This window comes from Phymastichus coffea, unplaced genomic scaffold, assembly GCF_024137745.1.
Source record: "Phymastichus coffea isolate CEN01 unplaced genomic scaffold, Cenicafe_Pcof_1.1 PCOF00002, whole genome shotgun sequence".
NCBI lineage: Eukaryota > Metazoa > Arthropoda > Insecta > Hymenoptera > Eulophidae > Phymastichus > Phymastichus coffea.
The window spans coordinates 14,197,921-14,219,950 of record NW_026706813.1 but is presented as its reverse complement, the minus strand read 5'-3'; the positions used below and the strand labels follow the sequence as shown (position 1 = coordinate 14,219,950).

General features: G+C 36.8%; 1 protein-coding gene and 1 long non-coding RNA gene across 2 annotated transcripts in view; one reads left to right on the top strand and one right to left on the bottom strand.

The window, feature by feature from the left end:
* Nucleotides 1–22,030, bottom strand: part of LOC131663150 (protein wings apart-like) — a 334,256-nt gene that overhangs the window by 49,125 nt on the left and 263,101 nt on the right. The gene's annotated exons all lie outside the window — the stretch shown is intronic.
* On the top strand, nucleotides 6,677–8,250 carry LOC131663157 (uncharacterized). Its single transcript, XR_009301831.1, has 5 exons — nucleotides 6,677–6,777; nucleotides 7,264–7,397; nucleotides 7,488–7,572; nucleotides 7,911–8,024; nucleotides 8,113–8,250. It is a non-coding gene; the product is annotated as an uncharacterized LOC131663157 (long non-coding RNA).

Sequence of the window (22,030 nt, the reverse complement as noted above, 5' to 3'; positions counted from 1 at the left end):
AAAAAGAAAAATATATGATTTTTTTTGTCTTATTATAGATTGCTTTTCCAAAATGCAGCACCCACAGGAAATGGAACCTGATGTAGTGGATGATATACCCTACACAAGAGACGAGGACTTCGATGAGCTGAGGCACAAAGATGAAAGAACGTAAGATAATTTAATGTAAATTTTTTAATGTAAATTTTTATTTTTGCACAAAGTAAGCATTGTATTTTTTTGTTTGTTTTTACAGTGAAATAGTTGGATACGTTGACGAACTGCATGCACCTGCAGTGGTTGGATCAAAACAAAAGTTTGATCTGCTTAAATTTACACTCAACAATGCAAGTTCTAAGCGCATAGTCTGCCTGGTGTGGGGAAAAGCTTTAATATAAAAGTATGTGGGTTAAATTAGTATTGGAAAGGTTAGTATACAATTTCTTTAATTCTCATCCTCCTCAAAATATATTATTATTAATATAATTTTGTAATATTTATTGTTGCAGAAATTGCAGATCGAAGGTGCAGTTACGAAGGCTGTTTCACCAACTTTTTTTCAAGAGGCACATAACTTGGTGCCATTAGAGTTACTCATCAACAATGGCACAACGATCACTGAACTTGGCGAGCACCATGAAGCAGCTAATATTACACCTGCACCGGTTTAAAGTGTTACATTTGGCGATATTGGAAAAACTCAGGGATTGATAAGTGAGTATACATTCATTTTTCATGGTTTTTTTATTAATTTTTTCAATTTGATTATTTTTTACAGGCATTGAGGGCCATATCAAGATGATGTTCGTCAGGGTTGAAAATAAGTTTAATATGGATGTGGTGCTATAACTGATGGTGAATTAAGTCACCGTTTACATCAACAACTACACTGAAATAAATATAGAGAAAGGTGTCCGAGTAAAAGTAATTGGAGAAGTTGATACAACAGGTATGGATATGCATTTTTACTGTAAAACACTTTGTTATTTTTATACGTTGGAAAGCTATACTACTGTGGGCAAAAAGTAAGGTGAATTTGTTTGTAAAATGAAAAATCTTTATTTATTCTTCTACATCAATGTCATCCCCTTCGAAGTAATCCCCTCCCGATAAAATACACTTATGCCAACGTTTTTTCCAATCCTCGAAACATGCCAAATAGTCCCTTTCCGGTATAGCCATCAGCGCCTTCTTCGATTCAGCTCTTATCTCCTCAATCGACTCGAAACGCGTTCCCCGGAGTGGTCTCTTGAGTTTTGGGAATAGCCAGAAGTCACACGGAGCCAAATCAGGCGAATACGGTGGTTGCGGAACGATATGCTTCGAATTTTTGGCGAATTTTTTGCAAGAAATTGAGCGTTTTCGGTACCAAACGAGATTTGACTTTTCGTAGGCCCAAATGGTCTTTCAAAATTGTTTTCACAGATCCTTCTGATATTCCGATCATATCAGTAATTTTAGAAATGATGTAAAAATTTTAGTAAAATGTAAAAATTTTGTTGTAAAGTAATATAAAAAAACTAAATACATAGTGCAAAATAGTAGATAAAAAAACTAAATAGATTGTGCAAAGTAATAATATAAAATCTAAAGATAATGTAATTCTTAACAACATAACATAAATTTAAATTGTCACAATAGAGAATATTTACAGAGTATTTTTGCACTTAATACTATAACGAATCGTTTGTATATTCGTTATGTCTCTCTCTCTCCCCAAGAAGCCAGTAACTAATATATTTAATAATCATTATAAATTACCATATTGTTTGAATAATTACAGCATTACGGACGTCAGCGAACTGGTAAGCGACGCGACTTGCGTACGATAATCGATATCGACTCGCGGCGCGGACCTCGCGGAGAGACGCTTCCTTGCGAGGAGAGAGAGAGAGTTTCGAATATTGATACAGTCCGTTTTCGACGATCGACGGGTTAACGTCCCTCGCGCGAGTCGTCAGGAGTATTCTTCAATTTCCTTCTGGCGAGCCGAGGCCTACCGCGGACATCCAGCCTACGTACGCTGCCTACACAATAAGAGAGGCGTTGTTGCGAGTCAGCCGACCAGTGGAAGCGAGTGCGCGGCAAGAGCGAGCCCGCTATCGTGTGCCCTCGGTTTGCGGGTTAGAGTAGGCGTACAAGCGACCATACTGTAAGTACCAGATCTAGTACCTGGCTTCTCTCTCTATACCGCTCTCTCCCTTTTTGCGTTAACTAAGCCGCGCGTTTACGCTCGCCTTTTCTTTTGTCGCTTCCACGTTCGAACGGTGCGCGCCGATTCGCTGTCGCCAGTGTGCACAACTCACAACAGAGCGGGTGCTTGCGCGACCTTCACCGCGTAGCGCGTGCGCAGTTCCGTTCGCTTCACTGTCAAACTATTGCGAGTTTGTTGCGTTGCGATTAATATTGTTTATATCGACGCGTTTCGATACTATGTATTCCTTTGTTGCTAATTAAAATTTATACGCCTCTACTTTCAATTATATTCGAGTGCTTATTTCCCACCGACTCCCTGTTCCTTGAATTGCAATTGTGTATGCGACTGTACACGCGCGAATCTCTCTCTTTGGCCGTCGCGCATCTTCACGCGTAGCCTACGACACTCTCCGCGGGCCAAGCTTTCTGACCGAAAAGGAGGCAACTGAGCTGCTGGACCCAGGACACCCGGAGCAGGAGCACCGTGCTGCTCTGGAGAGCAACCTAATTTATTTCCCGCGACTTATATATTATATAACTGTTCCTGTCCAGGCGAAGCTGAGCAGAAACCCCGTTATAATACATAAGATGACAATATTTAACACTGAATTTGATTTTAAAAAATGTCTTCGACTAATGCAAGTTCTACGTTGTAAAATTCTATATATATTGTAACGGGGTGGGTACCGTTTAATTAATTTTATCCGCGTAATCGTATTGAAAAACGCACGTAATTACCTATGTTCAATACAGAAGTCGGAGAGCAAGAGGGAATAGGTGTCGGCCAACCAACTATCTACGGATACGAAATAAACACGTCGAAAGTACTGGTTAATATCACAGACCAAAACTCTTTATTACTTCTGAATGTTACATTACATTCGGCTCGCGTGTAATTGTTTAGCAATTATATCACGGTCGCGAAATTAAGCTGACCAGCTTACCTTTTTATTTCAGCTCTCGCACGGATTGCAAGGGGGGAAGGGGGATCCCGTACAGGACGCTGTGTCTTTGTGCACTGTCCGATTGTCGATTGCGGTGTCTTTCGCTCGCAGTTTCGCCCTCGATGACGAAACTCACCACTCACGCACACACTCGTACACACTCAGTTCCGTCAACTATCTACCCTCGATCCTCGTAGCTGATCTGTCTTCACGCTCCCAGGACCACTCGGAACGACGTCAGAAGGTTATGCGGCACGGCTTTGCGATCGGTAGTTATTCTGATATGCGGTTCTCCGTATCAGTAGATAGTTCTGCACTTTTGGCCAAGCGTGTCGATGGCTAATCCCTCACTGGTTCATTTTCAATCGCGCGCGTTCCGCCTCGTCGCGTGCCGAATTCCCTCATTACGTTTCCCGTCTCCCGGTAGGTGCTGCCCCCGCGGGCAGCCACTAGGTTAGGCTATTAGCGCTAATATGACGTTTACCGTCACAATATATAATATGTATGAGCTATGTACTGTGAAATTTCAATAAAAGTTCTTTTTGATTGAATGTTGTTCATCGTGTGTTAATCTATGCTGAAGTTTAAGAAATTTATTTTTATTATCATCAAGATAAAGTGTTATTTTTGGTTACGGCTTAAGGTATGCATTTAAGAATTATTGTAGATTATTATGTTGTGTACTACTTCCACGATACTTCTAAATGATTAGACACGTAGTTTTGCTAATTGAAAGATTGTTCAATAATTTCTTTAAAAAATATGTTTAAATTATCTAAAAACCGTATGACAAAAGTCAAAGGGTATCTCCCCATAATGTCCAAACTAAAATGTCCAAGCCAAAATGTCCACAGTTATTTATTGTCCAAAATAAAAATATGTATTTCATTAGTTTTTTGCTTTCGATTGTTTTCCCGATAGCGTTTTTTTCATTCACCATAACCTTTCATATCTTACATGTATTAACATTTGTGTACACTCTCACTCATGATTTTTCAAAATTTTCGTTGAACCTCGACAATGGCATATCGTACATTAGAAATAATTAAGAAAGGGTCTTCTACTTATGGACACATTGACGGTTTCTTATACTCTGCATCGACTTCCAAAGGTGATGTAAAATATTGGAAGTGTCGATATCGAGGTCAATGCGCCGCGCGTTTGACTACCGTCAGCACGGGTCGCAGTGTTTTGATTCGGAGAGGTGGGTCGGCAAACTCTCACACTCATGAACCTAATCCCGAAGAAGTCGAATCTGTGCGCATTATGGGAAATATTAAGGTACCACTCTATATTTTTCTACATTGAATAGAAATAATTTTAGCTGATATAACAGCGTTCGGCTATAAGTGACCGTGCTCGTCCTCCTTCTGCTATAACGCGAGAAGCACAGGATTGTAATGAAGCTGTGCAAGCTCGTTTACCTGACATTGGCAACATTAAAAAAACTATACAGCGCGAACGTTTACTGCATCTACCGTCTAATCCCACTACCATAGAAGACATAAAAGGTATAAGAGTCAACATATCTTTTTACATACCATCTCCTGCAGCTATACATTTATTATAAAGTATAACATTTAAGATATACCTGAAACTTTTACAAAAACGCTCGTTGGAGATACTTTCCTGATGTATGACTCTCATACAGACGAGGATTACAATTCGGACAGAATATTAGTGTTCGCAACGCGCGAAAATTTACGATTGCTGTTCAGCTCAACAATTTGGTTCCTAGATGGTACGTTCGACACTGTACCATCGATTTTCTTCCAGCTTTTTACTATAATGGGTTCAGTTACCCAAACTTACAAAGGCACTGAACGTAAAATCGCTATACCATTAGTCTACGCACTCTTGGCAAATAAAAAAGAAATAGCATACTCCAAAGTCATAGAAGTTACTCTCTCCGCTGCTGAAGAGGCCGGTATACGAATACGTCATCCTCAGATTGTAATGACTGATTTCGAGCTGGCGATAATTAACGCTGTGAAAAATCATTTCGGTGAAAATATAATTCGACTGTGCTTCTTTCATCTTCGTCAAAGCATATACCGGAAAATACAATCTGAAGGTCTACAGCAACAGTACGGCGATCCGAATGACAATAGTATTCGAGAAGCTGCGCATTCCATGTGTGCCTTAGCCTACGTGCCCCCAGACAATGTGCCAGAGATATTCGACCTCTTTCAAAATGAAATGCCAGAAGAGTTTATTCCAATAGCTACATACTTTGAAATTAATTACGTCCGAGGTATTCGAGCAATTGGCCGGAGAAAAGCAGTAAGAGTTCGGTACGCGCCAGCCCTATGGAATCAGTACAACTCTGTTCTTCAAGGAGTTGCGCGGACAAATAATGCTTCCGAGGGCTGGCATAACCGCTTCCAAATATTAGTTGGTCGCCGTCATCCGAGCCTCTACAGTTTTCTTACGGAGATCCAGAAAGAACAGGCTGACGTTGAGTATATGTCGCGGGAAATAAGTTTGGGTAAAAAAGTGAAAAAATTGCCTAAAAGCAGCCAACTTCGAGCCGAAGAACGTATTGCCGCCGTCGTTGCCGCATATCAAAGTTATGTCGACGAAGAAAATGAATTGGAATATCTCAAAATAATTGGTCACCATCTTAATACGTGAATAAAATTTGGACATATTTGACATATCAATTGTGGACATTTGACTTGTGGACATTATTTTCTGTGGGCATTTTCCTTTGCACATTTTGGGTTGGACATTTCATTTTGGACATTTTGGGGTATAATCAAGTCAAAGATTTATAATTGTACCAATGATGAACTCAAGTTATATGAGTAATGCCTGGGACAAGAGATGCTGGTGACAGCATGCATGTGTATTCAGCTTTTTATCTTTGCTTACTATTATTTATTTTTCCAGATTGAATATTGCGTTACATTTAAATAGCAGTATCGCAAATTGTATCATTTTTAGTTGTGAGTCAAAGATTTGTAATGGTACCAATTATATTGATGAATTCAAGTTATTATTACTGTAAAGGTTATTTTTTCTATACAAAAGAACATATAATTTACAATTTTGAATGTGATTGTGTTGTACATATAATCAAGAAATTTTAATACTGTGTGTATGCCAATTTAGATATGAAATGAACGACTCAATGAATTTTGTCTTAAAACATTATAAAAATTATTGTTATAAAAAGTAAAAAGATAATTGATATTATCATAGTCAAAAAACTTAGTCTATAGAAAAATATTAATTGAGCATATTGTGGAATATCATCATTCCAAATAACGCATTGGATTTGTCTATCCCCATTAATCAATGTGAACTTCAACAATGTATGATTTTGATTTTGCCTTGGAAATTCACATTAATGACATATATTACAACCAATGAGTTCACTGTGATAGTAATAATAATAAACTATTATAATAATTGAAAATAAATAAACAACGATTAAGGCACATGTGACATGATACATTGATGTTAGACTGCTAGACAAGTAGACTCATTTGAAAGCATTGTGTATTGTGTCTCTCTGTCGTTTGTCGCTGTGTTCATGCTATACGCGATTCTAATACGCGTCCAACGTGCTCAACGTATTATCTTGATTAATTTTCTGTATCAATTTAAATATTTATCAATATGCAGCTTATGCATGTTGCTCTTGAATGATCAGGTAAATATATATATATATATATATATAGAGACAAAAAAGTATTTGATCCACTGATAATGAATTCACAAAATTGACGGATATGGCACTTTTATATCAAAGTACAAAGCACGTGTCATAAAATTACTTTTTAAAATGTTATGATATAAATATTGTCATTGAATACAAATTGAAAGTGTATGAACATCACAGTTATTATAGGTAAATAATGTACATCATATATAAATAAGTATTTAATAACAATAATAAAAATTGTAGGTTATTTTAAATACTTATAGCTAATTCACTGAAAATGTTCAATACAGTAGAATATTAAATTATTAGCTGTACGAAATTTCGTAATACGAAAACAGTTTATTAAAAATAGTTAATTCAATGTCAATATTTGATTTATAGTTTGTTTCTACCTTGAATATATGTTTTTTTAATTAACCAAATAAAGAATAAGTCAATTGTCTTGAATAACATAAAATAATAATGATTTCTTAGATCACCTGATTGAAGAGAAGATATCGACATTCTCCAGTCTTCAATCCAAAAAAAGGAACAGCTCTTTAAACTCAAAAAAGAAGTCTAACGACAACAAAAATATTTTTGAAGCGCAGTCTTTATAATAAATACAAGTACAATCCAAAGTTTTAAGTGTAGTTCATGTTGAGTTTTATTATTAATTTGATTAAAATTTAATTATTATAATTTATTTCATGTTTCAGTGAGTTACTTTGAAGCCTTAGCTGGATAATTATTCATTCACACAACATTCTACTAAGTTTTGTGATTTGTACAGCAATTGTTCTGGTAAATATTTTTTTATATAATCATGATCTATGAAACATCTTCAAATTCCTGGCAAAATTCAAATAATAATGAAACAAAATACTTTCAATACTAATAATGATAATAATAGTTTGGATTCAATTTATATTTAAGCGATGATTGCTTTCTTATGTTTAAAATAGTAGTTGTTTTCTCATTAAAAGTATGACAGTAATAATTTTTCTACGTAATTAGTTTCAGTCATTATTTTTTATTAAATAATACAAATAGACTATATGCCGAATTATTATATTACTTTTACATTTGCATATTAACTGATATATATTATTTATTTTATTATCATTTTTTTATATTTTCAGATTTTCCTCTGTAAATTCATAAAACAATCAGTTTAAAGCAGTCTTGGTTGAGGTTTGGAAATTAAATTTTTTTATCAACTTTCAAGCTTAAAAACTTGCATGGCTCAAATTTTGGTGAATATATATTTTTTAATTCTTTAACGTATTTATACGATATTTTATTGCCTTTAATTTTCATTATTGTACATATTTATTGTTTCAGGTTCTCTATTTGTACATGTGAATTTATCTTGTGATTTCAACGTTGTATAGAATGTACAGTGCCGGTCAGCCACTTTTACCCCCCCGCGGGCAAAATCAGTCTAACTTCAAAGTTTTATATCTCTGGTAGAAATTAACGTACAGAGACGCGCGTGGGTGCGTTTGAAAGGTCTTTCGGAGAGCTTTCAAATGATATGACTCACGGTTGCCATCGATTGTTTTTTTAAATTTTGCAACAATTATGCAAAATTGAAAATTCTGAAATTTTTTTATTATTTTTGAAAATTAGCCAATTTTGGAAAAAAAATCGTACGAAAATTTGAAGTACACCATTTTTTAGCTATTACCAAGCCCTATCTGAATCACTGATCAAAAATTTATTTTCGTCAAATATGACGCGCGCACGGGCATTTTTTCCTGGAAGTGACAGTTTTTTTCAACATTTTTTATCTCCGTCAAATTGTAACAATCGAAAAAAATTTTATAGGAGAAAAAATGTTTGTTTTTTCACGTAGAATACTGCAATAATTTTTTTTTCGGTTTTTCGAAAAATTTTTTTTTTTCGGTTTTTTTCAATTTTTTTTTTCTCACAGTCGGTACGCTAAAAAGATGAGAAACCACAAAAAAAAATTTTTTTCCACCCATTCAATAATACTACATAACAAGTATCGTAAATTACATCAAAAAAAAAAATCTTTTTTTTTCGACCTTGAAAAATAATTTAAACCGAAAAAAAAAATTTTTCGAAAAACCGAAAAGAAAATTATTGCAGTATTCTACGTGAAAAAACAAACATTTTTTCTCCTATAAATTTTTTTCGATTGTTACAATTTGACGGAGATAAAAAATGTTGAAAAAAACTGTCACTTCCAGGAAAAAATGCCCGTGCGCGCGTCATATTTGACGAAAATAAATTTTTGATCAGTGATTCAGATAGGGCTTGGTAATAGCTAAAAAATGGTGTACTTCAAATTTTCGTACGATTTTTTTTCCAAAATTGGCTAATTGTCAAAAATAATAAAAAAATTTCAGAATTTTCAATTTTGCATAATTGATGCAAAATTTAAAAAAACAATCGATGGCAACCGTGAGTCATATTATTTGAAAGCTCTCCGAAAGACCTTTCAAACGCACCCGCGCGCGTCTCTGTACGTTAATTTCTACCAGAGATATAAAACTTTGAAGTTAGACTGATTTTGCCCGTGGGGGGGTAAAAGTGGCTGACCGGCACTGTATAGTAAATCTTAACTTAGTAACTTAAATAATTTTATGTATAATTTACTTGGTTATAATACAAATATATTTTTCCATTTGTCATTTAATATATTTATGTTAACCAAACCCAACCAAACCATACCAAGCCTAAAGCCTTCTAGTTTGGAAAAGTTTGGAAAATTAGAAGCATACAAACTTCTAATTTTCCAAACTATCATTTTTATTTTCATCTTGAAGTTTATAAAATCTTATTTTCTTCTTGATTTCAATAAATGTCTTGTCATAAGTTCAGAAATAACTGGACATTGTAAGATTTTTTTAGTTGACCAATAGTCACGGAGATTCCTTCTCGAATTGAAAATAGTAACCATTATGATAAAAATAAATTTTTCTAGATCATTCATACTTCATTCAAAATTGTTTTCAGTTGTAGCTTCTATAATATGATTTTTCATTGAATTTGAGAAATATACTTCAAATAATTCCAAAGAGTTTTTAGAATACAAAGAGGAAACGGATAGAACGTTGAAGGGATCATCGTTATTCATAGTTGAGGTATTATTCAAATCTAATATTTGCCAATCGTAAACATGATTGGGTTCTAATAGTTCTTGAGTGCTGCTGTATGCGCTTTTTATATGTTCATACGAACCAACAGGAATCAATTCAAATGATATATTTTCGACAACATTGCAATCAGAATTCCCATCTGAGCTTTCGTGATTTCCAGGAATGAACGATATATCGACATGAGCTCAGGAATCATCAATATCATCATCCTCAATAATATTGGTTGAATCTTTAACCATCCACCTTGTCATTTTTGCTTGGTTCAAAAATAGACAGCAATTTACAAGAAATTATAGATTTTCGCTGTAAGTCAGATAGAAATCAAATTTTCGTATCAAGAAATAAACTCAAAATTTTCTGTAAAACCGTTAGCCCGCCACTCAAACGTGATCTCTAACACGGTTTACAAATTTTTACAATGAAAAAAAATTTTTTCCAACTGAACTGAACTCAACTATCTGGTTGAATCACTTGTGACTGTCGGTATCAATTCAATGCATATAAATTCAATCGAATTACATGATCAATGTTTGATAGCTGTTTTTCATGACAAATTGAAGTCCGACAAAAAAATGTTCCATACATTTTTTTCATGTTTTTTCTCGTAGAACCGATTTCCGCAATCAGATTTGGAAAACAATAACTTTTTTGGTAATTTGTTTAAATAACTTTTTATAAACAATTGCAAATGGTAAAAGAAAAAACACAGGTATTTTTTTCGATTTGCCTATAAATCGCATAGTTAGTTTGACGCTATCTCTTCCAGTTTTGGCGTGGGCCTCAATGGGTTAAAATCTAAAATCATATATTATTATACAAAATAATATATAAATCTTAAGGTCTATTTTTGAATCTTTCAATCATATCAATGTTTGATTTTGTAGCCCTAAAGTGGAATAACATACGAGGTGTGTTCAAAAAGTAAGGTGACTTTTCAAATTTCACGGGCAACGTACTTTCGATTATCGATTTTTTTGTTTTGTTATGTTGGTACACTCTTCCCGAACATCTGTATCAAGTTTCAAGTGTATAGCATTTTTTGTTTGGTTGTGAGAGGCGTAAAGGTTATAAGTGTTTTGCGTGCTCGGCGATTTCTTGCTATCGAAAAATATGGATCAAAGGATTTGCATCAAATTTTGTGTAAAAAATAAAATAAAGTGCTCCGAAACACTTGAAATGTTGACGATGGCATACGATGAAACTGTTCTGAGTAAAAAAAATGTTTACAAGTGGTACAAACTCTTCCAAGATGGCCGGGAAGATGCCAATGACGAGCCTCGCTCTGGACGCCCAAGCACGTCAACAACTGATGAAAACGTTCAAGCAGTGAAGAAAATTGTTCTGGAAAATCGTCGAATCACTATCAGAGAAGTTGCTGAGGATGTTGGTATATCGCTTGACTCGTGCCATGAAATTTTTTCTAACGTTTTGGGCATGAGACGAGTGTCAGCGAAGTTTGTTCCGAAATTGCTAAATTTTGACCAAAAGAACCGTCGCATGAGCTTCGCTCAAGAACTGTTGAATGACGTCAACGACGACCCAGATTTACTCAAAAGGGTCATAACTGGTGACGAATCATGGGTATATGGTTATGATATCGAAACCAAAGTCCAATCGTCCCAATGGAAGAGCCCAGATGAGCAAAGACCGAAAAAAGCACGTCAAGTTCGATCAAATGTCAAAGTTTTGCTCACTGTTTTCTTCGATTACCATGGCGTGGTGCATCAGGAGTTCTTACCATATGGACGTACGGTCAATAAACAGTATTATCTTAAAGTTATGCGCTGTTTGCGAGAAGTAACACGAAGAAAACACCCAGAATTGTGGAAGAACAATTCATGGCTTTTGCATCACGATAATGCCCCTGCTCACTCATCTTTGCTTGTGAGAGATTTTTTGGCCAAAAACAACACCACAATCATGCCTCAGCCACCATATTCACCGGATTTGGCCACATGTGACTTTTTCTTGTTCCCAAAACTAAAGAGACCTATGAAAGGACGGAGATTTGCAACGATTGAAGAGATAAAGACTGCATCACTGGAAGAGCTCAAGGCTATACCGAAAAGTGCTTATGAGAAGTGCTTTGAGGATTGGAAAAACCGTTGGCATAAGTGTATTGTATCTGAGAGGGATTACTTTGAAGGGGACAACATAAATATTGATAAATTTTTCTTAAAAATACAAAGTCACCTTACTTTTTGAACACACCTCGTATATCCATACTGGGTTACGTATTCTCCGCTATATTGATAGTTTATTTGCAATTGACAGTTTAGATTTTCTGCCTAATAACCTCTAGTATATTCTGAGTTGTAGATTTAGTTGTTTGCATTTGGTCCATATGTGGTCTCTCTACGTAAGGCGATGATTCAATATACGACATAATTTTATAAAAAAGAAATATATCATTCATAAGAGACAGTGTGGTTTAAAATATTGATATGAAAGACAGTCTCAAAAGATTAATTGACATCGTGAATGGTAATTAGATGATAGTAGACCTAGGATTGTAACCTTTTTAGAGGTAACAATGGTATACATTGATACCGTAAATCATGATATTATATATATATAATATTACAAAAGAAACTATACAGCGTAACGATCTATATTGGCTATTATCTCACCGAAGTAGAAAAACTTAATAATTGAAGTTGAGCACCAGAAACTGATTAATTTAGTTCGCGGTATATAATTCTGCGAAATTGGAGCAATACTTCTCTGATTTCCAAAGCGAGTAATTAAATTGGTGTCGGTTCTATGGTAGATAACTCCTTGGTCGGTCACGATAAAGTAATTAAGAAAGGGAAAATAAAGATAGACAAGGGTAGAGCAAAATTACGGCAGTCAAGTAAGATTATTAAGTAATTGGACGAAACAACTCAAACTTAATATTATTTTGTAACTTTAAATAACGCAACGAGATATTTCTGCAGAATAAATGCGCGTTTGGGAAGCTACGAATAATTACAGACATTTATGAGTCTGAGAAGTTACTTCTGCACTTTTCTATATAGTAACTGAATATTACAGCCGACAAAGTTAGTCTGATTTGGTTAAAAAAAGATCTAATACTAATTCCTGCAACAGTCAAGGCAAATTAACCTAAACAAACGAACTACCGGGTATCATAAAGCAGAGTGCAACTCAAACCGTAACACGAAGACTAAACAACACTTACAATCGCTCGTGTCCCAAGTGACTGGACCGCTCAACAGCTGAGTTAATAACGCGGCACGGACAAAGGCAACCATCGTCAACCGCGACTAGAAACTCTCTTCCATGTCGCCTTGTTCTTCCTGAAATTTTGATTGCCCCTCATTTTCTCCTAGATTTTCATGGATTGGAATGGGTCGAAGCCATAGTGTGTATGTGCAGATGTGCGTGTGTTGCTTCAGGATCAGGGGAGATATTTAGTGACCCCGCGTGCTCTTTCCCTCTATTAATGCCTTGACTTTATGGTGGTTATTGTTTGGGCTCATTCCGCTCGATTGCTCGTGTAGAGGCAGAAATAAATAAACAAAATTAGCACATAATTTGGGTAATACGCACACGCAGGTACAAGATCATGAATGGAGCTCAAAGCTAAAGAGAGAAAGAGAGAAAGAGAGAGAGAGAGAGAGAGAGAACAGCGGTGGTGAATGATCAACTTTTGACTTTTGGGCGACCAAATCACCCATTACAATAGATATGGAATACAAGGAATTGTTCATAAATAAGATGTTAGTTAAATAGTAGACCACAAAGAGTAAGAATTGAAAACAAAATAATTTTTACAAGGAAGTAAACATTGGCGTACTATAAGAAACAATCTTAAGCCCGTTGTTATTTATTTTATATGTCAATAATTTACTTAATAAGATACCTATGAGTCACTTTTATCTTACGCAGATGCTGCTGCTATAATTATAGATGATCAAAAATAGAAAATGTAATTATCAAAATGAACACATATTTAGAAGAGGTAGTAAACTGGCATATAGCTAATAAAAGTATAAAGAGGATTGAAACTTTTGGATATTTAGATATAATAATTTTAATAGGTAAAATAAAATTTAATTTAAAATGAAGTTATCATATCCACAGTAGTTAACTCTTGCTTGCCACCCTCGGTTACACGAATGCCTAGAGAACTCATATAATATACAGATAACTGGCACTATAAGAAAAAACAGTAGAGAGATATCAACTAAATTTAAAGTAGCACCTCAAAAGCGACCTATACCAAATTTTGTTAATGTACAGATTCAACTCCCATATTATATGCTTCAAAAAAGAGAAATCCCATAAGTTCCTTTTCGTAGTTTCATTATTTCTTGATACGAATTAAATTACAGATAAAAAACCAAATATTGTTAGACATTACAATAATGCAAAAGGAGCCGCATTTCTATACTGTAAACGACGGATCGAACAGATGGACAGTGCGATCTTTTTGTGGGATGTTGGGCCAGTCTATTATAAACGCATGGACTCTTTCAGTGTGTAAGAACAAAATAAATAATTGTAATGGATAAGTGACTGCCATAAATTGTTTGGATTCTTTATATCAATGTCTGTTAAAGCCATTTTTGCAAAAAAAGATATATACTTGCGCAAGAACTTAAGGTTGGCCATTGCTGGGATTTTGAAATTTAATAGTCGATCTTACAATGTGTAGAAAAATATATTTGAATCTCAAGGTTGATATAAAATATGCACAACAAAAGAAGATAGGAAAGGTAATAGAATATGAATTTCCTCATCGCCTAACGTATAGTCGAACCTGACGCACTACCTCCTACCGCACTGCCTTCCCGTGCACTGCGCGCTCTCTCTCTCCCTAAGCACTGCGCGGCAGACACTGCCGTATACTGCTAGTCCGGGAACCGGGTATCCCGTATACTCTAAGACAGCAGAAAGTAAAAACCATGTAATCTTATGTATTTTTACCTGCTGAATCCAATGGTACTAATAATTTTTACGACAAACCCCTAAGCTTTGTTTAAAACTCAGTTGTTCAAATAATCGTGTACAAATAATTCTTTTTCAACAAAACAATTTTTTATAGATAATTTGGGTCATTTTAAGATGAAAACGTCTCTTGTAGTTTTTTTTAAAATACATTTTTAAAAAGTTAATAATTGAAAAATTAACTTTTTTTGCAAGTTTAACTGTTAATAATTTTTGATCTATGAAATATTTTTTAGAAATTGAAAACTCAATTTATTCTTCAAATTTTGCTCTATCTATTAACTATACATATCTAATATTGGAAGGGAAAATAGGTTTTGACCTTCTGTCCTCTTAGTGCATAATTAGCTGTATGTAGTTTTCTTGTATACCATCATATACGTATACATTAAATACCACGAAAAAGCAATACTCCAAAAACATTATTTATTTTCATCAATGAAGCATTTTTTTAATTACCCAAGCCACGTGGAAAATATGCATTAATATTTACTTTTATTGGAGGTTAGATCTCACTCAAGGGGAGTGTGGACGTGTCTTGGATGTGAGTGCGAGTTTTGGTGAGAAAGTTAAAGAGGAAAAGTGTTTGAGGAGAGAAATAGAGATGAAAAGAGCGTGGAGGCGGTGGAGGAGTGGAGAAGAGAGAGAGGCCTGGAGAAGAGCAGGAAAAAGCAGAGAGAGAGAGGAATAAAGAAAAAATAAAAGTTGAGGTTAAGAGAGAAAATCAGGAAGCGGCAAAAGCAGGCAGAGAGGAGGGGCGGTAAGAAGTAAAGGCAGAGACAGAAAAGGTAAGACAGGGAATAAAGGTGGGATCACGGGTAGATTTAGAGAGTCGAATTAAGGCGTACGGGATAGTGATGGAAAGATTTGTGACAATAGAAAAATTAAGAGATAAAGGTGGAAGGTTGGATAAGAAAGGCCTAGAGGAGGAAAAGAAGAAAAGAGTAAAGGTAGTGAGGGGGAGAGAGAGCGGAGAGGGGCTAAGGGAGAATAATAGAGGAGAAATGAGAGAGGCAAAGAGATGCAAGAGTGAGAGCGAGGGAAGCGAGATGGAAGGGGAGGGGCGAGAAGGATTGGACAACACGATAAGAGACGTGGGAAAAAGTAGTGGTGCAGAAGATATAATGGAAAAGATACGGACAGATATAAGGGAATTAAGAGAGGTATGGGAGGAGGAAAGGAAAGAATGAACAGAAATGTTTCAAGAAATAATGGGAAAAATGGAAAGAATGGAGGCAGAGGGGAAAAGAAGAGAAGAAAGATGGGAGAAGGAAATAGGAAAAGTTAGGAAAGAACAAGAGAGAGAGAGAGAGAGAGAGAGAGAGAGAGAGAGAGAGAGAGAGAGAGAGAGAGAGAGAAGAAAGAAAGAAAGAGACGAAAGAAGAAAGGGAAAAAGCAGAACGTAGAGAAAAGAAACTGCAGGAAAAATGGGGAGAGAGGATGGACTAGTTGGAAGGGGAGTGCGTGAAACTAAAAGAAAGCATAGAAAGAGGAAACAAGAAGCAAAGAGGAACAGAAGTAGGTAATAAGGAAGAATTAGAGCATATGAGAGAAAAAATGGATAGAGAAAGTAGGATAAACAATATAATAGTGATAGATTTAGAGGGTGAGTTAAGATGGGAAAAGAAGGGAGAGGCAGAGGTCTGGTTAAGGGAGGTACTAGAAATGAAAGGAGAGATAGTGAATCTGAGAAGAATAGGAGGGACAGCGGAGAGGGATGATTGGAGAGAAAGAAGAAAAAACATGTGGCAAATTAGATGCGCTTCATGGGAACAAAAAGAAGGAATTATAAAGAAGAAAAAGAATCTGGCACAGAAAAAGATATACATAGATCAGGACTGGACGTGGAAGCAGAGAAGGATAAGAGAGGAAGTAAGAAGGAAAGCGAAAGAAATAAAAAGTAAAGGTAAAGAGGTAAAGATGTGGCATATCGGGATGAAGTCAGAGGAAGAAGAATGGTGATGCAGCGAGAGAGAGGGAAAAATGGTAGGAAAGGGGGCGGAAGGGTTTCGAAAACAATAGGGATAAAAGAGAGAGAGAGGGAAGAAAGGCAGTAAAAATACTACTCTGGAACGTGGCGGGGGTGAGGAGCATGGAGGAAGACGATTGGGAATATGTTAGGGAATTCGACATAATAGGGCTAACGGAAACCTGGGTGAAGAGGCAAGGGGCAAGAACTGGTGTGGAGAAACAACTGAAAAGGTACAACATAGAGTGGAGAGACTCAAGAAGGGAAGGAAGAAGGGGAGGGGGGAGAAATAGGGGGAGGAATAATGGCGGTAAGAGAGAGGAAAGGGATGAGTAAGGTTAAATGGAAGAAAGAAAGGTCAAGTGAGGTAATAGTAGGAGAAATAAAGATCGAAGGGAGGAAATACATGATAGCATCGGTGTATATGCAACATGAGAAGAAGGAAAACTATGAATACATAAGCGAAGAGATAGAGGAGAACAGAGGAAAAACAATAATTATAGGAGGAGACTTCAACGCAAGAACAGGAAACGAAAGGAGAGAATGGGAGACAGAATAAAACCTAGAAGAAATAAAGGCCAAGGATAAAGTGTTAAACGCAGAGGGAGAAGAAATGATAAAATGGCTAGGAGAAAGGGGCTTAGTGATAACGAATGGGAGAAAAGAAGGAGATGAAGAGGGAGAAATAACATATATAGGAGCGAGAGGAATATCAACGATAGACTATGTAGTAGGTAACGAGGAAGGTGATAAGGCGATAAAAAGGGTTCAAATAAAGGAGAGGGTAAAGTCGGACCACTTACCAATAGAGGCGGAATGGAGAGACAAACTAGCGGAAGAAAGAAAAGAAGAGGAAGAAAGAATGATAGACGACTGGAGCGAAGAAGGTATAAGGGAGTATCAGAGATGGAAAGACGCAATAGAAGGAACAGAAAAATGGAAAGATATAAAAAATAGAGTGAAGAACGCAGTTGTAAAAAAGAAGATAAGGGAAAAAAAGGATCGAAAAAAGCTGGTGGAGAAAAGAAAGTAAGGTAAAAAGGGATAGGGTGATGGCAGAGTTAAATAAGGTAAGAAAAGGGGAAGGAGTCAGAGGCAAATACCTAGAAGCAAAGAGAGAATACAAAAAGGAAATAAGAAAAGCAAAAGAAGATGAGGCGAAAAGAGTGGCAGAAGAAATAAGAAAAGATAAGACGAGAAGAAAATTCTGGGATAAAGTGAATGGCAATAGGTAGAAAAGAATTGGATTAGATGTAAATATAGGAAAAGAAGAATGGATAAAGCACTTCAAGGAATAATTGGGAGAGAAAGAAAAGGAAGAAAGCAAAGGGGAAGAAACCGAAGACAGCGAAGGAGAGGAAGGTGAAGAAATCAAAGAAAGAGAAGTAAAAGAGGTAATAAGAAAAATGAAAAAGAAAAAGGCGACAGGAGAAGATGGTATAGCAAATGAAGCGTGGGTGGAAGGCACGGAAGGCTTGATAAAAGATATGACAAAATGCTTAAACGGAATATGGAACGGAGAAGGATATCCGGAAGAATGGAGGAAGGGAATAATAGTACCAATATATAAGAAAGGGAGGAAAGAAGAAGTAGGAAACTATAGAGGAATAACGCTGATGGATACGGGATATAAAATATATGCGGAAATACTGAGGAAAAAGCTGGAAAGAGAACTAGAAGCTAAAGAAACGCTCAGCGATACGCAGATGGGGTTTAGGAAGAAAAGAGGAACAATGGACGCAATATATATATTAAAAACAATAATAGGGAAGGAAATAAGGGAATAAGGAGGAAAACTGTTTGTATTCTTTGCAGACATGAAGGGCGCTTTTGATAAAATAAAGAGGAAGAAAATATGGAAAACAATGAAAGAGAAAGGGATAAATAGAAAAATTAGGAAAAGAATAGAAGAAATATACAAGAAAACAGGGAGTAAGGTAAAAGTTGGAGGAGAAATAATTGGGGAGTTTGAGACTTACAAAGGCGTAAGGCAAGGGTGCCCTTTGAGCACCACGCTATTTAATCTTGCCTTCGCCGACCTGGAAGTGAAGATCAAGCAGGTGCAGGAAGGAGGGGTAGTGATAGGAAGGAAGAAAATATGGACATTAGGATATGCAGATAATATAGTGATGATGGCAAATAGTGAAAGTGGAATGAAAGCAATGCTGAAAAAATTAAAAAGATACCTGGAAGAAAGGGGATTAGAGTTAAATGCAGGATAGGAGGGAAGGAAGAAGAATTCGAATGGGAAGGTGAGAAGTTAGAGATGGTTAAAGAGTACAACTACTTGGGATATGTGATAAGCAGAAATAACGGAAATAAAAAGCAGATAAAGAAGGTAGAAGGGAAAATAAATATGGGACTCGGAAGACTATGGGGGGCTAGGAGAAAAGCTATTTAGAGAAAATTGGGAGCTAAGGATGAACCTCTTCGATGCTCTGGCGAAAAGCGTGATTATGTATGGAGCAGAAATCTGGGGATCGAAGAGATATGAGGAAATAGAGAGACTACAACTAAAATACATAAAGTGGGTATTAGGATTAGATAGAAACACGCCAAGTTACCTAATACGATGGGAAACCGGAAGACAAGAAATGAAAGAAACAGCATTAGAAAGAGCAATGAAGTATAAAAACAAAATAAGAGAAGAAAGAGATGGCTCAATAAAAAAAAGAAGCATGGAGAGAATTAAAGAAAAGGGGAAGAAATGAAAAAAGATAAAAAGGGTAAGAAGGAGGAGAGAGAGGAAAGGCTGGAAAAAAGTAAAATATACAGAGAGAGGAAAGAGGGAGATGAAATGAGGAAAGAGCTTTGGGAAGAAATAAGAGATGAGCTAAAGAAAAAAGATGAAAAAGAACTAGAAGAAAAACTAGAAAAATCAATATACATAAACGAGTGGAAAGAGCTGAAAGAAGAAATGAAAAGGTATAGGTTAAAGGAAATTCAAGGAGAGGGAAGAATAAAAAAGGCCTGCCAATAAGGGAAAGGTTTAGGTTGGTAATGAAACGAGAGGAAGTAGGTATTGGGAAAAAGAAGATAATAAGAGATGCAGAATGTGTATGAAAGAGGAAGAAAAGTGGAAGCACATAGTAGAAAAATGTGAAAAAAGCAGAAAGGAAGGGGAAGAATGGGAAAAAATAATAATAGGAAGCAAAGAAAAGAGCGTGGATGATGGAGATAAAAAGGAAAAGAAGAAGAAACGAAGAGAAGAAAGAAAAAGAAAAGCAAGAAGACGAAGCTGCAAGACCCTAAGGAGAGACGGAAACAGAAGACAGAGAAGCAAGACTCGCAGACACATCTACACACACATACAGACAAAACACGAACACACGCGCAAACATAAACATACACATGCACACACACACACACACACACACACACACACACACACACACACACACACACACACACACACACACACACACACACACACACACACACACACACACACACACACACACACACACACACACACACACACACACACACACACACACACAAGACTCAAGTAATAGCAACTACACAAGCGAGAGGAAGCAGGTATTGGAGGATGGAGCAAAATGGAAAAGAAGAAAAATCGAAGAATTGAAAGAAAAAGGTAAACTAGAAGACAAATCATAAGATACTAAGGAAAAATAAGTGAGGTTGAGGAAAGGAAAGGCAGAGGGAGCAATAGGAAATAAGAAAAAGGTGTCAAAGCCCTAATAAGGAGAAAGATAGATGAAATGATTAGCAAGAAGGAGAGCAAAAGCAAAGGAAAGGCAAAGGTGAAAAGGCAAAAGAAAGTAATAAAGGAAAAGCTGAAAAGAAAACATGCAAGAAAGGGAAAAAAAAAAAAACAGAAGAGCGGAAAAGGCAGATTTTGGAGAGAGAAAGAGGAAGAGAAGATTAATCAGAAGAAAAATGAGAAGGAAAGAGGAACAGACAGGCGCAGAAGACAGGGACACAAGAGTTGCAGACACACCTACAAATGCACATATTTACACAACACACACACACACACGCACGCGCGCACTCACACTCACACACACACACACAAAACACATACATAATCAACTACACAAACTGGATACGAGACACAAATAGTAATATAAGAAATGAAAACCAAATGTAACATATAAGTTGTAAATAAATAAACTATTTACATTTATTTAGTAAGGAATACATTTTTAACCATCAAATTTACTGTTTTTCTCTAGAAAGTATAGCGCGTATAATATTTTCCGGTGTCAAATTTATTCGGGCCCCTCAGATCTCCGCTCACCAGCGGAAGCATACGCGCACCTGGTCCAACGCTCTGATTGGCTGACGCGCGGCGTGCAGTGCGCGGGTCGGCTACTCCCGAGAGCAGGCAGTGCGTTAGATTCGACTGTATCAAGTTCTAACGGAGAGGCCGATTTTGTCCGTGCGCCGCGCCAAGCTGAGAGTGTGTGCATGTGGTACGCACACTCATGTTTGGATTTTTGTGTTCGAGGTGCTGTAGACGGGCTGAGCTGACGGCTGGAGCGATCGAGATGTCGCGGAAGAAGGAGAGAGTGAGAGAGAGAGGGAGAGAGAAAATTTAAGGAGAGAGTATCTGCTGGGCTTAAGCAGAGAAAGGTACGCGCGCGGATTTAACCGAAGTCAACGGTTTTCCGGAGTTGCCCCGCGACTTCGTCAACGTTTTCGTTTTCGGAGACACGCCTGATGCGCAGACGAGTATTGGAGTATGTGGCTGAGTCATGCCCAGCCGTGTCCCGAAGGATACTCGGCACCGGTGCGTGTGGGTAACCGGCAAGGTGCGCGGGTGTGCGCGTGAGCGGGCTTTGACGCTGCTGCAGTACAACGACAACAGCAACGAGCGGAACAACAGTTAAGGCAGCGAGATTGATAGAGTGAACAAGAGAACGAGCAAGAGGAAAACAGCAACGACAACAAACTCCAGCAAGGCGATCAGTAAGAAACGCACCAGTGACGTCACACTGTTCTAGCCGTCGGAGAGGCTGAAGGTCGAGGTCGGTGCCCTGTTTTCTCTTATATCTCTCTCTTGCATGTTTGGGCGCCAGCTGATGGGCGGTAGCGCGGCAAATCTGCTGGCTACCCCGTTGATAGAATAACGTCGAAAAGTGTTTGTCGGGTATTAGTGTAATAATTGGTTTTAAAAAAGAGAATCAGCAGGCTGACCAGCCAGCGATTCACCTTCGAGTTCGCGTTTGTTATTGGGCAGCAT